Consider the following 14,937-nt stretch of genomic DNA (forward strand, 5'->3'; position numbering starts at 1 on the left):
TTGGAAAACTAAAAGATGCCTGATGAAAGAAAGAAAAGATGACACAAACAGATGGAGAGATATGCCATGTTCTTGGATTGGAAGAATCAACATTGTGAAAATGGCTATACTACCCAAAGCAATCTACAGATTCAGTGCAATCCCCGTCAAACTACCAATGGCATTTTTCACAGAATTAGAACAAAAAAGTTTACAATTTGTATGGAAACACAAAAGACCCTGAATAGCCAAAGCAATCCTGAGAAAGAAAAACAGAGCTGGAGGAATCAGGCTCCCTGACTTCAGACTATACTACAAAGCTACAGTCATCAAAACAGTATGGTACTGGCACAAAAAAATATATATCAATGGAACAGGATAGAAAGTCCAGAGATAAACCCATGCACTTATGGTCAGCTAATCTACAACAAAGGAGGCAAGAATATACAAGAGAAAAGACAGTTTCTTCAATAAGTAGTGCTGGGAAAACTGGACAGGCACATGTAAAAAAATAAAATTAGAACACATCCTAACACCATACACAAAAATAAACTCAAAATGGATTAAAGACCCAAATATAAGGCCAGATAATATAAAACTTTTAGAGGAAATCATAGGGAGAACACTCTGACATAAATCACAGCAAGATCTTCTTTGATCCACCTCCTAGAATAATAAAAATAAAAATAAACAAATGGGACTTAAAAGCTTTTGCACAGCAAAGGAAACCATAAATAAAATGAGAGGGCTTCCCTGGTGGTGCAGTGCTTGAGAGTCCGCCTGCCGATGCAGGGGACACAGGTTTGTGCCCCGGTCCGGGAAGATCCCACATGCTGTGGAGCAGCTAGGCCCATGAACCATGGCCACTGAGCCTGTGTGTCCGGAGCCTGTGCTCCACAGCAGGAGAGGCCACAACAGTGAGAGGCCCATGCACCACAAAACAAAACAAAACAAAAAAAATGAAATGACAACCCACAGAATGGGAGAAAATATTTGCAAACAAAGCAACTGACAAGGGATTAATCTCCAAAATATACAAACAGTTCATGCAGCTCAATATCAAAAAAGCAAACAACCCAATCAAAAAAATGGGTAGAAGATCTAAATAGACATTTCTCCAGAGAAGACATACAGATGGTTAAAAAAAACATGAAAAGATGCTCAACATCACTACTTATTAGAGAAATGCAAATTAAAATTAGAATGAGGTATCACCTCACACTGGTCGGAATGGCCATCATTAAAAAGTCTACAAACAATAAATGCTGGAGAGAGTGTGGGGAAAAGGGAACCATCCTACACAGTTGGTGGGAATGCAAACTGGTACAGCCACTGTGGAGAATAGAATGGAGTTTCCTTAGAAACTGAAAATAGAAGATGTGGTACATATATACAATGGAATATTACTCAGCCATAAAAAAAGAACAAAACAATGCCATTTGCAGCAACATGGATGGACCTACAGATTGTCATATTGAGTAAAGTAAGTCAGACATAGAAAGACAAATGTCATATGATATCGCTTATACGTGGAATCTAAAAAAGGGTACAAATGAAATTATCTACAAAACCAAAATAGAGTTACAGATGTAGAAAATAAACATGTTTACCAGGGGGTAAGGGGGATAGGGATAAATTGGAAGATTGGGATTGACACATACACACTACTATATGTAAAATAGATAACTAATACGGACCTACTGCATAGCACAGGGAACTCTACTCAATACTCTGTAATGGCCTATATGGGGAAAGAATCTAAAAAAGAGTGGATATATGTATTTGTATAACAGATTAGCTTTTCTGTACACCTGAAACTAACATAATATTGTAAATCAATTATACCCCAATAAAAATTATTTTTAAAACCCTGAAAAAGCACTAGCTAGACTGAAAAAAGAAGACACAATTACCAATATCACAAATGAGAGAGATGACATCAAGACTGGTTCCATAGATATTAAAAGGATTTAAAGGGCTATATTACAAACATCTTTCCACCAATAAATCTGATAACTTAGATGGAATGGACAAATTACTTGAAAGACACAAACCACCAAAGCTTCTCACCAAAGCTTACTTAAGAAGAAATAGATAAGCTGGATAGCCCTGTATATATGAAAAATTTTGTTTTGTAGTTAAAAACCTTCCCACAGAAACAAAACTCCAGGTGCAGATGGCTTCACTGGTGAATTCCTCTAGATAAGAGAGAAATAATGCTAGTTCTATACAAACTGTTCCAGATAATTCTGATGCCCTTATCCTATGCCAAAGATATTAAAAAACCCCACAAAACCTAGAGAAAAAATCCCTCATGAACAAAAATACAAAAATTCTAAACAAAATATTAGCAAATGGAATGCAACAATATATGAAAAGGATAATCCTTTTTGACTAAGTAAGTAGGATTTGTCTCAAGAATTCTTGGATGGTTCAACTTTCAATAATTAATACAACATTAACAGTTATGATACTACCAAAAACTATGAAATACTTAGGAATAAATCTGATAAAAGGCGTGAAAGACCTATATAACCTGTATTAAGCTGAGAGAAATCAAAGAAGACTAATAAATGGAGAGACATGGGTTGAAAGACCCAATGTTGTTAAAATGTCAGTTCTCCAAATTGATCTACAGATTCAATGCAATTCCAGCCAAACTCCCAGGAGGTTTTTTGGGGGGTAGATATGAAAAACTGATTCTAAAATTCATGTGGGAACACACACAAAGGACCTAGAACAGCCAAAGCAACTGTGAAAAAGAACAAAGTTGGAAGGTTAACACTATCTGATTTTAAAACATATGAAGCAACAGTGACCAAGATTGTGTGCTAATGGCATAAAGATAGAATAATAAATAAATGGAACAAAAATAAGGAGCTCAGAAACAGACCTACACGTATATGAGCACCTGATTTTCAACAAAATCACAAAGGCAAATCAGTGAAGAAAGTGTAATCTTTTCAACAAATGGTGCTGGAACAGTTGGATATCCATGTGTAAAAAAATAAAACTTTTGGGGGCTTCCCTGGTGGTGCAGTGGTTGAGAGCCCGCCTGCTGATGCAGGGGACATGGGTTCATGCCCCGGTCCAGGAAGATCCCACATGCTGTGGAGCGGCTGGGCCCGTGAGCCATGGCCTCTGAGCCTGCGTGTCCGGAGCCTGTACTCTGCAACGGGAGAGGCCACAACAGTGAGAGGCCCACGTACTGCAATAAATAAATAAATAAATAAATAAAAATAAAATAAAACTTTCATCCATATTCACCATATACAAAAATCAAATTGAAATGGATTATAGCCCCGAATACAAAGCCTATAAGTGTAAAACTTTTTGGAAAAAAATTTTAAAAATCCTTATGACCTTGAGCTATGCAAAGATTTATTAAATATAACACCAAAAGCACAATACATTTTTAAAAACTGATGAATTGGAATTCACTAAAATTAAAAACTTCAAAAGGCACTCTTAAGAGAATGAGAAGACAAGCCATAACTGATACCTGATAAAGAACTTGTATCCAGACATAAAGAATTCTAAAAATGCGATAGTAAGAACATAAACCAATTTTTTTAAACGAGCAAGGGATCTAAAGAGATACATCACTAAAGAAAAGATATGGATGGCAAACAAGCACATGAAAAACTCTCAATATCGTTAGTCATTACAAAAATACAGATTAAAACCTCAGTGAGATGCCACTACACACAGTGAAATGGCTAAAACACCAACCACACCAAGTGCTGGTGAGGATGTGGAGGAACTAGAACTCTCACACTGCTGGTGGGAATACAAAATGGTGTGAGTACTTTGGGAAACATTTTGGCAGCTTCTTACAGAGTTAAATGTATATTTACCCTATGACCCAGCCATTCCACTTCTGGGTGTTCACCTAAGAGAAATGAAAGCAGTCCTCACAGAGACTTACCGACAAATGTTCACACCAGCTTTCTCTAGATTAGCCAAGAACTGGAACACCCCACTGTCCCTCTGCAGCCTGGAGTATGTGTGTGCTCCATCTTTACATTTGATGCTCAGCAACAGGGAGGAATCAATCACCAAGATGCCCAGCAACATAGATAAATCACAAGTTATGCTGAGTGAAGAAGCTCAACAAAAGAGGAGACTGCCATGTGATTCCATTCATATACAATTGTAGAAAATGCAAGCTGACTTATAGTGATGGGAAGACCACCAGTAGTTGCCTAGGGAGGCGCTGGGAGATGGCAGAGAGGCAGAGGGAAACTTCTGGAGGTGAACAATGACTCTGCTTTATTAGTGGAGATATCACCAATGTATATGTATGTCAAAATTGATCACACTCTACGTTTTCAATATGTATGGTGTGTTGTAGTCATTTATACCTCAGTAAGCGGCGACCCTTCAGTGCCCACCTATACCTTCCCATGCAGCCCAGATCCTTACTCTGGCTTGAGTTCCAACTGGCTTGTGCCTCTGTTGTCTTTGTCACCTTGAGCATTAGTTATTCTGATCATTAGTGACTCTGCATTGTTTTGTTTCTTTCCTGATTTCCTGTCTTTCCAGAGTAGAATGCATGTTCCACCACAACGGGCCTGCTCTGTTTACCTCTTGGGCCCTCAGGAGTTCTCAGTGGCTCTTAGCTGGCGAATGAATGGGTTGGTGGTTGGGGAACGAGCATGGTCCACATGGAGCTGGAGATAGGACAGGCCCCACGGGCTGCCGCAAGGAGAAGCCAACCTGGAGCTGGCCGGCAGGGCTGAGGTTGGGGAGGCTGCTGGAGCCTCGGGAATGCAGCTTGCAGAGCTCTGTTCCTGGGCAGGGGCTGCTCCTGCGCTGTTCAGAGGTCAGAGGCCAGGAAGGGGATTGTGGCCCGGCTGTGGTAGGCAGAGGGGTGGGGTTGATAGAGACTACACGTGCTGGGAGATGGCTTTTCCCGGCCTGTGCTTGGATTACTTCTCTCAGTCTCCATTATATGGGGCAGACTCAGGCATGACCTCAGACACCTCAACACCCGACTGGTAAATGATGGGATAGAGATTTGAACACTGACACCCTGCTGCATGGCCTTCCCCATTTCTTGGTCTATGTCAGAGTCAAGTTTTTGAAGCTTCTATCTCACATACATCTTCCAGGAAATTGCACCATTTTGCCCACCATCTGGACCACTGGCCTGGGTCATAGCAGGTCAGAGTAAGACTGCATTGCCTCTGGTTTCAGTACTCTGGTATCTCCCCAGGCTCTAGTAGGGGCACACCATTTCCCAACAGGTCAGTGCTATTGGCAAGAGAAACTGTGCTGGCCATGCAGGGCACATGGTTTGAATGGGGCAAATGTGAAATAAGGGTTGGCCTGGAGCCTCTGTATCCAACATTCTTTTCCTACTCATCGGGTCAGCTTGGCAAAGGAAAGTGACAAATCCTGGGATGCCACAATCACCCAGAGGGGAGAAGGGAGGCAACCATCCTGTCCTCCGCAGGCACCTCCTCTTGAGTCCATGAGCATGCAGGGCTCCAGCTCCAACCAGCACTCCACCAGAATCCTTTGTGTGGCCAGGACTGCTTTTCTAAGTGGAGCCAAAAACCGCAGTTTTTATATTGATATCATTGGAAATAAATTGTATTCCTTAAAAACAAAACAAAACAAAACTGTATGCCAGAACAAATCACCATATGTGGGATTTGCTTCAAAATCACCCAGGGCAAGGGCAGTGGGTGAGTGTAGAGATAGTGTACTAGTCAGCTTGGGCTGCCCTTACAAATACTGCAGATGATGCAGCTCAAAGAACACAAACTTATTTCCTCACAGTTCTGGAGTCTGAAAGTCTGAGATCAAGGTGTAGGCAAGGCTGGTTTCTCCTGAGGCCTCTCTCCTTGGCTTGTAGATGGCCATCGTCTCCCTGTGTCCTCACATGGTCATCTGTCTGTGTGTGTTGTGTCCTAATCTCTTCTTATAATGATGTCAGTCACATTGGATTAAGGCCCACCCATAAAAAGACACCCTTTTACCTTAATCACCTCATTAAAGACTCCATCTCTAAAAATAGTCACATTCTGAGGTCCTGGGGGTTAGAATGTCAGCATATGAATTTTGTGGGGGACACAGTTCGGCCTATAACACATGGTAAAATGAGACATTAGCTGGTCATTGTAGAGTTGGCCATGGGTCCAAGGGGCTCATCATTATATTACACTCTCCAGTTAGCAGATACTTGAATGTTTCCCCCCAAACAATACAAGACTTTGTTCAAGCCACACCACACCTGTTTGCAGGCTGCCTTGGGCCACAGGCCCAGCTGTATGGCCGCAACAGAGAAGGTGCTGTGCTCACTGCAGAAGCCAGCCTGGCCAGCCCCCTAATGAACCTTCAGAAGAGAAATTCATGGAGTCCTCTTGCTTGCCTTCCTTGGCCTTTGAGAGAAACAGCTCTCACCCCACATGGGAAAATCAAGAAGTCTTTGCTCCCTTTACGTGACGCGTAACCTATCATATCATAACTGGTGTGCACACTTCTCCTGTCCCGCAGCTTGGTGGGGGACAGGAGTGAGGGCAGATGGAAGGCCATGCTCCCAACTCTCCTGAGGGGTGGGGAGCCTGTGCAGGGAGAGTGGGGTCTGTTTTTAGGGTCTCCCTAGAGCTGTAAATAAAATACTCTCTGTTTCTGACATCATTTATTTCCAGCGGTGTTTGGAGGACTCTGAAAATAACTGCAGAGTATATTTTAAAACTTCTCAGTGGCTGAGCTCAAAAAAAAAAAAAAAAAAAAAAAAAAAGAGGAATGGGCCTGTAATTGTCTTGTTCTCACAGGCCCTTGCTCTTCCAGTTACGTGGTCAGTAGACATCAGTAGAAAAGTATGTGTTTGTGCTCAGTGCAACAGAGCTCTTACTCAAAGCAGGCCCCGACCCTCAATGTGAAGTCTTAGTAAAACCTGAGAGTTGGGACTGGCTTTTAAACACCCAGAATGTCAGTCCTGATGGCACCTCCAACCTTGTAAGGGTTGAATTCTTGGCCAACCTGCTTGTTTTATAGGAGGGGAAAATAAGTCAGGAGCACCCTCCCTCCCATGCCCCTGTTCTATTGTGTCATGTGCTATAAAACACAGCTTTGGAGAGGTTCTTTTGTGTTTTGTCTTTACTGGAAATGAGAGCCACCTGGGCTGAGTGGGGTTGCTGCCATGGTCAGAAGAGGACTGTGGGTGTGGAGCTCTGCCTGCCCCCCAGCACTCTCAGCACTGGCCCTGGGAGGTGCACCTGGAACCACCCAAGATGGGCTCGTGTGATTCCGCAATGAGGCTTCTGACCTCAGGCCTGGGGGCCCTCGTGTCGCATGTGGACGGGGGCACCTGTTGGGGCCCAGCCCCTAGCTGCACTTTGTACATGGGCGTGAAGCTGGAGCTTTATCTTGAAGGAGACTGAGGGAGGAAGTGGCTGCCCTGCCTCCAGGACCAGCACCAGGTGGCTGGGGCAGCTGGGCCAAGGGAGGCCTGGCACTGGGTACCCACGGGTGGGCCCAGGGCCAAAATTAAACAGGCCATGGATTTTGATACAAAATCTGATTTGTAAATATGAGGACTCATCCAAACCAGCAAGGCCAAAAAGCAGAGCAAAAGTCTGCATGATAGATGAGGCCCAGGAGCCTCCAGTCTACAATTTTTAGGCTTGACTACGTGGAAACTTATCTGAGCCCTGTGCTACCAGAAAACAGTGATCTTTATAAATCCTGCCCCCTACTATGTCCCACCCTCCTCCACGGGACAGGTGAGGCTTGCTGTCTGTGACCATGAGGCTCATGGTGACACCTGTGCCCCTGGGACAAAGCCATTCCCTTTCTGGCTGGAGCTGCTGACAAGGAGGTTGCTTTCTCCTCTCAGAACAGACACAGCCCCGCCTCCCACTCCCCCCACCCCCCCGCCCCCGCCCCTCCTGCAACACCTTCCTGCTCTCATGGTTGATTAGCAGAGATTTGAGTACTTTGTCCCCTGAAATCAGCTAGATGCAGAGAAAACCGTTTCCTGTGATTTGGGCTGACTGAGACTTCTACAGAGTGCAAACCATTCAATTGTAAATCACCCACCTGTACATCAATTACCCGTGAGTCAATCATTAAATCACTCACCTGTAAATGACCCCTGTAAGTTAGCCACGTGCCCAACACCTACATGTAAACCAATCACCTGTAATCAACCACCTGTAACCTATCTCCTCCCCTTGCTACTGCAACAGCTTGAAGAACAACACCCCGTTCACTTGCTGGGTTTGTTTTTTTTTTTTTTTTTTTTTTTTTGGCAGGTTAAAGCCTTGCAGACAGGGCTGAAGGGCTCGGATGGAGTTGTCCAATGGCCTGGTCAGGGGTGAAGTGAGCTGCCCCCACCCCAGCTGGTCAGCATGACTGGGCAAGAGTGCTCAGGTGTGCAGGCAAGCCAACGCTCTAGGTGGGTGGGCAGGTGGGCTCCCGGCTCCTCAGCCCTGCTTGGCTCCTTAGGTGCTGGGCTAACTGGGCTTCTGGGGCCAGGTCTTTGCATCTCCAAATGACTGCATTTGAGATATATAAATCCTGGGTGAAGAGTTTAAATAAGCTTTCTCCACAATAGTCTGCTGTATTACGTTAAACTGAGAACGTTGTTTACTTCTCAAAGCTTTTCATTAAAGATTTCCCAAGTGAGCCATAAACATCAATTGAGACACTGACAAACCCTGAGGTCCAGAAGGTAACCAGAATCCCAGAGAGTGGAACTGGGAATCCAGGTGGCGAGCTGATGGGTTCTGCTTCTGTTGTTGAGCCCAGATAGATGGCAGGGACAGCAGCATGGCAGCCACTGACCGAGCCTGCAAAGACTGCTTGGCAAGCACTGTGGCCTCCCGACCCCATGATGCTCCCTTTTAGAACCTGGCTTTCAAAGGGAAAGTCGTTCCCTTTGGGTTCGCACAGACTTGGCTGTGCAGCAGAGCAAGGTCAGCTACTCACCAACAGGTCCGGGCCAGCAGGGACAGTGCCGTGGAGGATGGCCAGGCATGGGTGTGCCCTTCTAAGTCCTATACAGGCAGCATGCAGTGACCAAGGGCTTCTGTGGAATCTCATTGGGCCAAATGCCAACACCTGAATAATTCTGACCTACCTGGCTTCCATCCCTCAGAAGGCCAACCAAAGGAACATAGTCACGAAACTTTTTCTGTAAAAAGTATTAACTTTGTTCATTTCAAAATTGTTTCAAGGTAGCAGGCTGAGTAGTGCTGCAGTTCCCCCACCCACCGCCAAATTCATGCAAAAGTATACGGTGTAATAATGAAGGCCAAAGTCAGAAGAGAAGCAAACATGGAGACAGTAGATTGTGAGGAGCCACTGAAAGATGGAGAGTAGACTTGGAGTCTCTGAAGGACACTGCAAAAGGTGGGATCAGTACCAAAGTCACCAGTGTTTAGAAGCAGAGGGGCCTGGGGCTCAGGTAGTATAGAGGGACCACAGGAGCCACCCAGCAGGATGACCCCCTTCCCATCTCCTGTTTCCTAAGGGTGAAGCAAGGAATGCCTACCTTGGTCAGGGTTGGGGAAAGAGAGAGAGAGGCAGGGAGAGAGAGAGAGAGAGAGAGAGAGAGAGGGAGAAACAACACAAGAACTTACATCAGAGGAAATTGAGTTACTAAAGTAAGATGAAGATTTTAGAAAGATATGTGTGGCTAAGAGATAGAGAAGTGTGTTCATTTGTGAAATACAAAGAGATGAAAAATAAAAACTGTAGATTTGAGAACAAATCATTTCTAAAGTTAGAAGCTTTAGAAATAAAAATTGAAATATATAACTTGGAATATTAAAATAACTTCATACATTTAAATAAAAGAAGAAAGTGAAGAAAAAATTATTCACGATTCTATTCCAAAAGATACACATTTCATCATATTGGTGAATTTTCTTCCAGACATACACACACACTAACCAAAATATTAGGATTCTATGTATATATACATCTATTATTTTGTAAGCTTTTATAGTTAACAGCATAATATATCTTTCTATGACCTTAGACCTAATTCTGACCTACAAGAAAAAAATTGTTGGTTAATTATAAGTAATGAAAACTGCCAGAGGATATGATGATGGTATGTGGGTATTTATGTGACCAAGAAAGAGAACACTGGGTGTCATCAAATATTCTCCAGATTTAGAAAAACGAATTCCAAAAATTTCACAGAAAGGGCACAGATCTAAATTTATGCCTTGAGAGAGTAAGTCTTTCAAAAATAAACTCTGACCCTTTAATCATTAATTATTTTAGTGAATAATAAACCAACATAACCACAAGGAAATAAATGAGAAAAAAAATAGTCCTAAGAGAGGCACAAAGCAGAGTACAGTCAGGAAACAGGGCTGAGCTGATGCTGAGGAGGGGAATTTTCTTTTATGAGAGAAGGAGAGAGAGAGGGAGACAGAGGCAGAGGGAGGAGAGAGAGAGTGTTACTTCCTGGAATAGATATAAAGTTATTGGATGATGGAGAACACAAAACTCAGGGACTCCTAGCTCCAAGACCAGTGTTTTACCCCCAATAAACGATGGGTCATTTTTTAAATTTTTTATTATTATTTTTATTAAGTACAGTTGATTTACAATATTGTGTTAGTTTCAGGTGCACAGCAAAGTGAGTCAGTTATATATGTATATATTTTTCTCAGATTCTTTTCCATTATAGATTATTACAAGATATTTAATATAGTTCCCTGTGCTATACAGTAAATCCTTGTTGTTTATTTTATGTATAGTAGCGTGTATCTATTATCAGTGGCGGATCATTTTGTTGCTATAAAACACACAAATAGTTAGATCTGACCTAGCTGTTGTTACCAGACACAATGTGTCCATTGCTTGGGGTGCACGGCCAATGAACACACAAGTGCTTTTGATTAAAGCAGAAGCATTTATTAATTGTGACAAGTAGGGAGGCAGGGAGATAGCTCTCAAAGCACTGTCTTCCCGTGTGGTTGGACAGGGAGGAGGGTGGGGCAGGGTTAAGCCTGGGGGTATGCATATTCATGAAAGGGCAGATCATCCGTAAGTACTGTAGTGAGGCAAAGGTTACTCTAGGTTGCCAAAAACTGCAAGCAAGCAGGTGGTTGGTTGTTTGCTCACACTATGGTATCTTGTTGACTTGGAATGTACTGTAACCTTTTCGGATCATCAGGTGTTTGGAACATTCTGCCATTTAATAGTTAGTTTCTACAAAACAAGGCACACTTTGGTTTAAACCCATTGCTTCCCTACCACTGCCTAACTAACACTATAAGGTCCCTGCCACTGAGGAGTATTTGCTTTCAGTATCCCAGAGCAACCAGCAGGCCACCGAGAGCTCCCTCTCCAAAATGGAAGTCAGGAGTCACACGTGGCTGTTTGCATTTAAACTAATTAAAATGCAATAATATTAAAAATTCAGATCTTCATCACACTAGCCACACTTCAAGTGCTCAAAAGCCACATGTGACTGATGGCCACCATCTGGGACAACCCAGGGCATTTATGTCATCACTGGAAGTTCTATTGGAACTTGCAGTTCTATAGGACTCTTAAAATAAATTATTGTTATTTATCTGAGAACACAACTTATTAGGTTTCATCTTAAGTGTGTTCACCTCCTTTCCCCCACCCCTTGAACGGAATTCTGACTTTGTCTAATCAGCCCTCCCTGACAGTTTGAGGAGAATTCTGGCTCCAGCCATCCCGTGTGGGGCTGTGCGCAGGTTTGAAGGGGCACCAGTTGGAGGAGGGAACAGGGGAATAAAGGGAAATGTTTTAAATCATGCCTGGATTAAGTCGAATTTCCCACACGTTAGTTGTTCAGTACTTCTCTCACAATGTTTTGTCGTGTCTAAGAGATATGAATTCTTATTTTCTTTAAACCAGCTCATTTTTCTCAACATAACCTTGTTCTAACTGGTATTCGTAGGATACAGTTTAGAACATAATTTTTTGTTTTAATTATTGTTTGTCTAATTTGTATTAAAATAAACACAGCTATTAAAATAGATATGTCTACCTTTTTGGTAGTGAAATGTGGTTTTATTAACATATTTGGACTACGGGGGGTCCCTGTAACACACTCTGGTATGCCCTGGATTATGTTTTCAGAGAAACATAAGTGAAAAGTTTGCCTTTGTTAGAATGACTTCTGATGGAGAACTTGTGCTCTGAGTATTATGTACGCTGGGGCTGAATGTGTAGGCCCTACTTTATCAGGATGCTCACATCTAGCAAGTGCTCCTGGCCAGGCTGTAAAACTCTCATGTGTAGAAACTTTCCTAATCCTGGAATGCCTGATTCTCATTCCCATATGAAAACACAGAAGCTTGGAGGTTTAGGAGCCCATCCCAGGTCATAAACAGCGGGTGGGACTTGGGTGTCCCTGGCCTAGAAGCACGTAGACATGCTTCCCTGAGTGTCCAGCCCTCACTAGACTCTGGCTGTTGGCAGACTGATGGCGTTGGGCTGCGATGTTACACGTCTCTGGTTGTCTCGATGTTCATCATGTGCTCAGTTTGGAAATGTCCCAACTTTGCATGGGGCTGACTATGTGGAATGATTTAGCTTCTTACTTTATTTGAGAAGCTGAATGTTGGATTTATTTTGTTTCAGTGCAAAGTTGACTTCCTGTCTTCCCACACCTCCTGTTCCACGCATGCATCCACACATTCAAAATGTCAGAATCGAAAAGGAGAATATAAGCCTGGATGTTTTGGTGGGTTTGTGAGGGAAAAGATAGTTGTCAGGGACCAGTGCTGGGTCTGTTCACAACAAATGTCTCAAGGAGCTCTACTGACAAATCCTCACAGCATGGCAGGACGTTCTCAGCTTTAGACCTTCCCGGTGCAAGACCCATGTTATCTGTGTTCAAGCATGTTACAAAGATGTGCACTGGATGGGAAGGCCACGTGAGCCGCCATTATATCTCCATCAAATCCCCAGCTCCCAGCACAGGGTAAGCACTCAAAAACCATTTCTGGGATGAATGAAAAGAGCAGGGCTCTGATTAGAGAGATTGACCAATGAGGGAGCAGTGACTAGTGAGAAAGCCTGACCAGTGAGAGAGACTGACCAGGAAGGCAAGAGCATTATGTTCCAGGCCCTTCCTCCCACTCACGCTGTGAGACTGACCCATGACTTGGCTCTCTGCATTTCCAATTCTCAGCCATAAAATGCTCTCTACTATATCCAGGCAGGGTCTAGTCCTGTGTGCTGAGGTGGAGTCCTTGCTCTCAGGCCTGGTGGAGGCAGGCTCAGACACTTGTAGCCAAATGCAGCTTGCAGTGACCTCGAGGAATATGCCACATGGGGTCCCAGACGCAGACGGTATAACTTGAAATTTAGCCCAAGATCTGAGCCACAGGAGGGGTGACAGTCCTCCTGAGGGTGGGGGACACATTTTACTTGCTGGGCCAAGAGACCGTCACATTCCCCCAGGAGACCTGAAACACAGAGCAAGGGAAAGGAAGACCAGTTTACCTGAGTGTGCTGCCCGGCATGCCGGCCAGGTCACTGTGAGGCCTGGGCTGTGTCTCCTCTGGGCTCCTCAGACAAGCTTCCCTCCGGGGCCCTCAGAGCCCTGGGCATGCCAGCAGCTGCCTCTCCCTCAAGAAAGCAGCCATGGCTCCCCAGATCATGTGTGTGTCTTCTTCTCAGGGTTATTAACAGACTTTTGGATTGTCCTGGAGCTCCCTGCAAACCAAATGTTGATTGAAGGAAGAGATGTTATCTGACCAACTAATCAGACACACAATCTGGAGGAAGATAAAATCAGCTGTTTTGCCTTGTGATGGGTATGCACTGAGTCACAGGAGCAAGGATACCACCTCGTTTTCATGATTTAAAAGAAAAAAAAAAAAAACTGACAAGAACAAAGAGTGTCCTTCTTATGTCTTTTTTTTTAATTTAAAAAAGTATAAGTTTTACTGGCATATAATTGACACACAATGTTACACATATTTAAAGTGTACAATTTAATAAGTTTGAAGTATGTATACACCTGTGAAAACATCACCACAATCAAGAGAGTGAACTTATTAGTCATTTCCAAAAATTCCCTTGTGCTCCTTTGTAATCTTTCATTCCTCTCCCTAGCAGCCGCTGATCTGCTTTTCGTCATCAAAGATTTGTTACATTTGCACTTTCCAGAGTTTTCTATACAGAGAGCCAATGATACAATACAACTCTTTTTTGTCTAGCTTCTCTCACTCAACACAATTATTTTGAGAGTCATCCATACTGTTTTGTGTATAAATACTTCGTCTCTTTTTATTTTTGAGTTGAATTCCATCATATAGGTGGACCACAATTTGTTTATGCATTTACCTGTTGATGGGCTCTCTCTAGATCTTGGCTGTTTGCAAGTAAAGCTACAGAGCCTGGAGTTCATAAATCAACCCTCAGAGAGCAGGGCCCTTCACCAGCTCTTGGGCCCCTCGTGCAGGCCCTTCTCTAACAGCTGCTGTATTCAAGGATGGCAAGACGTGCAGCAGCCAGGTATTCCCCAGGCTCAGTCTACTCCTGCTTCCCCCACGATGTGCTGCACCACTTAATATGCCATATACCTTCTCTGTTCCATTTAGGGGCCAGGACTAAGTGAGTTGTCACTGAGTCCTTGAGACAGAGATCAATGTGGAGCATGGGGTAGAAATGTACGCCAAATGCATACAACTACTCCTTCTTCTTCTGAAAGGTACACACAACTTCTGAAAGGCACACACACACATCTTCTGAAAGGTACACACCACTCCTGGTGACGGAATATACCCGGGGTTATACTGCTGTGTTAAAACAATAAAGAAATCAAGAGCTTCTTGAGAGGCGCTGGGTACTGGACTGAACAATGTGGTCAGCGCCAGGACTATTCTCATCTCTCTAGCTTCTGAAAAGGGGAGGAGTAGTTGTGTACTGATTTGGCCCTCACTGGGCATTTTAAAGATTTGGCCTGAATGTCTTTACACTAGGCAGGACTCTCCC

This window comes from Hyperoodon ampullatus (assembly GCF_949752795.1).
Source record: "Hyperoodon ampullatus genome assembly, chromosome: 6".
In the NCBI taxonomy this organism is placed as follows: domain Eukaryota; kingdom Metazoa; phylum Chordata; class Mammalia; order Artiodactyla; family Ziphiidae; genus Hyperoodon; species Hyperoodon ampullatus.